The following is a 6,279-nucleotide window of genomic DNA, read 5'->3' as shown; positions in this document are numbered from 1 at the left end:
TGTCTGGCTCTTCATGGCCCCAGTGGGGTTTTCTTGGCAAGGATACTAGAGTGGTTTGCCATGTCCTTCTCCAGATCAATTTCTAGATGAGGAAACTGAGGCAAACAGGGTTAAGTGACTTGCTCAGGGTCACACAACTAGTAAGTGTCTGAGGCTGGATTTGAACTCAGATCTTCCTGACTCTTAGTCTTTTACTTTATCTGCTGAGTCACCTAGCTGCCTGCCTATTAAGAGTACTATAATGTAATATACATAAATGATATATGCATATCTACACATACATATACATGTACATTTGTATACACATATATACACATACACTCTGAGGGAAATGATTATTTTTCTCTTAGATTAATAACCAATTACTGAATCAGGACTAAGGTTTTTCTCCTTCCTCTTTCCTTCCAGAAACCAGCCCCTGTACATTATCCAGCCGACCTTTGAAGGGCAGGGCTGATGATAAGATGCACCCAACTGGAGAAACCGAGATCTGCTATGAAGGTAACCGAATTCTCGCCTAGAGGAAGTGGTGGATTCAGAGCCATTGGGTTTTCCTCAGATAGATCTGCACGGAAGTGGATTCCCGGGGAGCTGTTTTCACCAGGGCCTGGCGGGAGGACAATGCAGATAACGTCTGCAGCTGAACGAAGGCTTCTTGGAGCACCCCTTTCCCACGCCCCAGGAGGGCCTGAGAGGCAGGCAGCGCTTCCAGCCTCCCAACGCCATCACTGAGCAGAGCTAGATCCACTTCATGGGGCTACAAAGCTAATGATCCGCCCCTCCCCGCCTCCACTCGCGCGCGCGGCCAATCCAGCCGAACCTCTCAGGAGGGAAGTGGGGAGCTAGAGGGGCATAATGTGAATCGAGTCTGGAAGCGGGTTGTGTCTTGGCCCAGGGGCCACAAGAGAACTTGCTCCCAATGTCCCTGCTCCTCTTTCCGGGCTGAGGAGTCAGGAGATGTGGGCGGCGGCAGCACCCACAAGGACGTTGGAGACGCTCACCAGAACCCGGGCAATGGAACATTGAGCGTACTCGGTACGGAGGCCAACGACGTGAATGGGGGCTGGTCTGTGGGCAGGAGATCCAGGGCAGGGCCCGGGCAGAGTCAAGTTTTCTGGATGGCACTTGGCAGAGTTCTCTGAAGCCTTGGACCGAGTGCCCTGACAGAGGCTAGAAGTAGGTGGCGATTAGTGTCTCATGGGCTCTTACCGCTAATACCAACGCCACCAAAAGCTTTTAGAGCATCCATCCATCGGCCGCTTGCTCAGCTCCATCTCTGCTCCAGGGAAGGCCGTTGGCTGACCTGCTGACGGCTCAGATCTTCTAATGCGGAATCCACTTTCCTGCCGAGCCACGGGAGGGAGAATTCTGGAAGAGATGATGGGAGCGGGCTTTGTGTCCTTCCCAGGAGGAACCGCTGCTGCGGCTTTAGGCTGTGAGCGCCTGCAGACCGGCGAAGCCTGAGGACGACACCAAGACAAATTACTCTCACAGCCGACATGCTCGTTACAAACATCTCCCTTTGGAGTTTGGCGGGCTAGCCTCCAATCCAGGAAGGCCTCTCTGACACCCACTGACTGTGTGACCCTGGGGAGGTCCCTTAACGTCCCAGTGCCTCAGGCAACTCTGAAGCGGGGATTGGCCAAAAAACAAAACAAGACAACACAAAAACCCAGGCCAGGGCGAGAGGTGGGAGGTGGGGTAGAGAGCGGCCATCCCATTTTGCAGATGAGAACACTGAGACTAAGGAGAGGGGAAGTGAGCACCCTAACAGGCCCAGTGAGGATTCCCAGCCCGATGGAGCTTAGTGCAAGAGGAAGAAGCAGACACCTGAGTGAGAGAGAAGACAGTGATGGGACAAACTCCTTTGAGTGGACAGATACCTGGGGGTTCTTAACATGGGCAAAGAAGTCCAACTCAGAAACCAGTGCTCCGAAGACAGTCTAGAAGCCCAGCCTGGGGTGTTGGAGCAGCCACCCTGGGCCCTAGCTGGCCTGACAGCCCCAGGCCGCCATGCCCTCAGCCCTCCTCCCCTCCCTTTCTGCCTCTCTGGAGGCAGGGGGCAGTTCTGGGCAGTTCTCAGACCCCCTTCCTGCCTGCTCCTGGGGAGGGGGCCCCTCCTCTGGCTCCTGGTATACCCCACATCTCAATCAATCACCATCATCATTATCAATTAATCATCAATAAATCACCATCATCCGATAATCAGCCATTGAGCAATCATCGTCAATCAATACCATGATCATGACACCCCACATCTCAGCGGTCCCTGGGAAACACTGGGAAGCTTCCCCTCCATTTGGACCTTGCATTTGCTCTTCCTTTCACAGCTGTTGCGTACCAGGTTAGGCACAGCCCCTGCCCTCTAGCAGCTCAGAGCAGAGATCAGGGGCATGTGGTGAGGGTGACTACTCAAGAGTTACAGAGTAGAGAGAAGTACCCAAGGCCTGAGCCTCATCTTCCCCCGGGGCACTGGGTGGCGATCAGCCTCTGCAGGTGGGGCCCTTCCAAGTGTGATCTGAGCCAGGCCTAGACTTCCCTCACTCCAGCCTTGGTTCCTTTATGTCGTGGCAGCTTTGAGATTATCTGCCCTGCCTCCCCTCCCATCTCTCCATATCATATGGGCGGGGCTCTGCCCGAAGGAATATATATATATTTTTGCAGGGCAATGGGGGTTAAGTGACTTGCCCAGGGTGACACAGCTAGTAAGTGTCAAGTGTCTGAGGCCAGATTTGAACTCAGGTACTCCTGGATCCAGGGCCGGTGCTTTATCTACTGTGCCACCCAGCTGCCCAGGAATATATATTTTTTTTATGAAACCTCACAAGATTTCTCGAGGTTTAGTTGTTAGATTTCTTTTAAGGACCACTCCTTGAACCCAAATAACTCTGGCTCTCCTTGATTGGCCAACAATAGGCCCCAGGACTTATTTTGCCATTGTTTGGCCTCTTGATGGCTCAGGGTGGGCCTAAATAGCAATTATTCCTCTTTTGGACAGAAACTATCAGGGTCTTCTCCCCCCACCGCATTTTTTGGGGATGGGGCAATGAGGGTTAAGTGACTTGCTCAGGGTCACACAGCTAGTAAGTGTCAAGTGCCTGAGGCTGGATTTGAACTCAGATCCTCCTGAATCCAGGGCTGGTGCTTTATCCACTGTAGCACCTAGCTGCCCCCACTCCATTTTTTAAAAAAAATATTTTTGACTAGATAAAAGAGGCCTTTCCTTGTCTCATTTCTTACCTAGCCTTACCCAGAGGGGGATGTTGCCTTAGGCAGATGGAGACTTAGGAAAGAGCTTAGCTTGAAAGGGCCAGAGTCTTCTCCCACTGCATGGGACCAGCTCCAGTCTTCCTGATGTCTCTCTTGCCACTGGACCCAGATGGCTCCGGAGGAGAGAGTGAGGCTGGTGACCCTGCACGACCCTGCCTCCCTTCAATCCAATTCAGTGCAAGCCAGGACATCACCCCCTGTCATGGTCCTCTTTGGAAGGAAGGCCAGACAACCACCACCCAGTCTTCACAACTTAGCTTACAAAAGCAGCCTCCCTCCAGCCTCTCCCAATCACAAGCTTCTTTGCTCACATGGGGTGGGTTATTCCACATCCTAGAGAAAAATGCTGGTCTTCAGAAGGTGGGGCTGGGGGAGATGGCGAGGATCCCCTTTCCCCTTATGATGCTGCCACTTCTAATGGTGGCACCACCTTCCCTTCCTCCAAAGTCCTGGAAGTTTGAAGTGTGGAGTCTTGTCTCCACCCCCCCTTTCATACATCAGATTCTTTCCCAAGTCTTGCCCGTAACAAACCTCTCTCTCTCCTCTTGCTCTTGCAGCCTCTCTCATGGATCAAGTCCTGGTGGCTTCTCCTAGATCATCACCATGGTTTCCCTGACATGCCTCCCTGCCTCCAGTCCCTGCCCTCTGTAAAGTCCCCACTACTCGGCTTCCACAATTCTGGACTAGTGAGAAAACTTTATTCACTTGTGGAAACTGGGAGAAAACCTGATTGCATCATTTGAACCTAGTCCTGTGTGTCCAGGAAGCCGGACCTCCCCCTCCTGCTGCTTGGAAACCTCCAAGGAAGGCCTGGACAGTCAGGCCCGGAGACTGAGGCAAGGAGTTTTCTCACAGTTGTGCAATCTCAAGCAGCCTCCCGGCCATTCCTCTTCCTTTGAATGTTCGCACCCTCTTTAGAGGGGGGTAACTCCTGAGGAGAGGGAACTGCACCTGTGTGCTCCCCTCCCAACTCAGCCCCTGATCTTTCCTCCAATTAGAAATCAGATTACCTGATGCTGCAACCTGGTTAATTGTTTACTTTTAATCAATTGGTCTCATCTGAGTAATTGTTTTTAATGCATAAAAATCTTTCTCGTGCTGTACTCCGAATGTGAGACCAATCTGGGGAGGCCTGGTCCCTGTCTGTTATTCAAGTGGCGTGCATCGCTCGACAAGTCGGTGGCTTGGAAGCTTGAAGTTTTGTTTCCTCAGTTGTTTCTTCTTTCATCCGCCACAGCAGAATGGCTACAAAATGGACGCGAAGGAGTTTGGAGTGGGGTGGGGGAATGGGGGTGGGGGTGGTCACAGCATCTGGAGCACCAGAGAAGACTTCCTGTAGAAAGCGGCATGTTGACCTGACAAGCTGGCCTAACAAGGAAGCCAGCCAGGCCTGTGCACACGCCTCAGACTCGTGGTGATAATGAACCAGGAATGGGCTACCTGGGCAGGAGAAGTTTCAGGAGGGATGCGAAGGGCTTCCCTGTGAGGGAGAGGTTACCTTGGCTCTGCTTGGTCCTGATGGTGGTGGCGGTGGTGGTGGAGACATGCAGAGAAAAGGCCAAGGGAGGCTGGCAGAGAGCTGGGCTGGGTGGGGCTCCCCTAAGGAGCAGAGGAGTCTCCCTGAGGGCAGGCCCACCAGAAGAGGCCTTTGCCCAGGAGGCCTACCCAGTGGACAGCCTCATCTGGGGAGGATGACTGAGGCCCACAATGCTCTGGGATCTCTGTGGTGTCAGTATCCTGTCCAGTGACTTAGCAGCCCCATGAAGCAGGCTGATATCCCCACTCCTCTCCGTCGCCATTGAGCTTTTGGTACCTTTGGACCCCACCCCTTGTCTTCTCCAGTTCCTACGGCCTTGGTCACAATTCAGTCCTGGGGGCAGCTTCCTTCTTCCTGGAGATGGCATTTTGGGGGAGCAGCATCCTGGACTCAAGAGTGTAGGCCTGGCTGGTGGGTGGACCAGGATACCAGGAGGGACCCAGAATTTCCTGGCTTACCTGGACTTCCTGGACTCTGGCTCAACTGTCCCTTGGTTGAAGAGTCCTCACATCCCCCCATGAGCCTAAACTCCTCTCCTTCCTCCAGGAGAATAAGGCCACCCTGTCTAGGGGAAGAGAGTTCTGAGCCCATCTGGGGTCCTTGGTGCCTTCTCCAAATAAGGACTTCTACACACTTTTCTCTACTTCACCTGTTTGTGGCCATCTGCATATAATCAACACCTCTCTAGAGAGAGGCGGGGCCCAGAATAGCAGCCCCCACCCCCAGCCCAGCCATGCCAGAGCACCTGGTGGCTCTCAGCACCCTTCTGTCAACTTCACTTGGCTCTCAAAATGCCTATATATGCAGACACACACGTGCGTGCATGCACATGCCCACATACATACACACGCACACATGTACAAGGATGCGTGTGCACACACATAGGCACACACACACACACACACACACACACACACACACACTCTCCCCAGGGTTTGGTAGTGTTCTCCATATCCCACTGGAAAAGACAGATTCTTCTTAGCTGTAACCTGTAGGCACAGTCTTCCTGAAATGGCCTTCGGGGACAGGGCGTCCCAGTAGATGATGCATCGAGGGGCCTGGGCTGCCAGGGAGTGAATTTGTACAAATGGGAGAGATGGTGAATGGAGCGGCTTGTGCTGGCTTGGCCCCCTTCACCGTCCTTGAACATCCTGACGAAAACAGATCTCTTGTTAGACCCTCTGGCCAAGGCATGTGCTTGAGGAAGCCCTTCTCTGGGCATCCTCCCATCAGTGTCGGAAGAAGAAATCATCTAAGTCCTAGGAGGCCACTTGGTTTCTGTGGAGAAGGAGCCCTACCTTGTGTGGTCCGGAAGGCCAGACTCTGCCCAGCCCTTGTGTTGCCCAGAACATGAGGAAGCTGGGCCCTGGCTAATGGGTTGTGGCCTGGGGCCTGGGCTTCTGGGCCATTTCCCTTGTCCATCAGTGGCTGCTCCAGTGCATTGACAAATGGGCATGGTCTGGCACTGAGGC

Source organism: Dromiciops gliroides, chromosome 2, assembly GCF_019393635.1.
Source record: "Dromiciops gliroides isolate mDroGli1 chromosome 2, mDroGli1.pri, whole genome shotgun sequence".
NCBI classification, from domain to species: Eukaryota; Metazoa; Chordata; class Mammalia; order Microbiotheria; family Microbiotheriidae; genus Dromiciops; species Dromiciops gliroides.
This window is presented reverse-complemented; position numbering follows the sequence as displayed.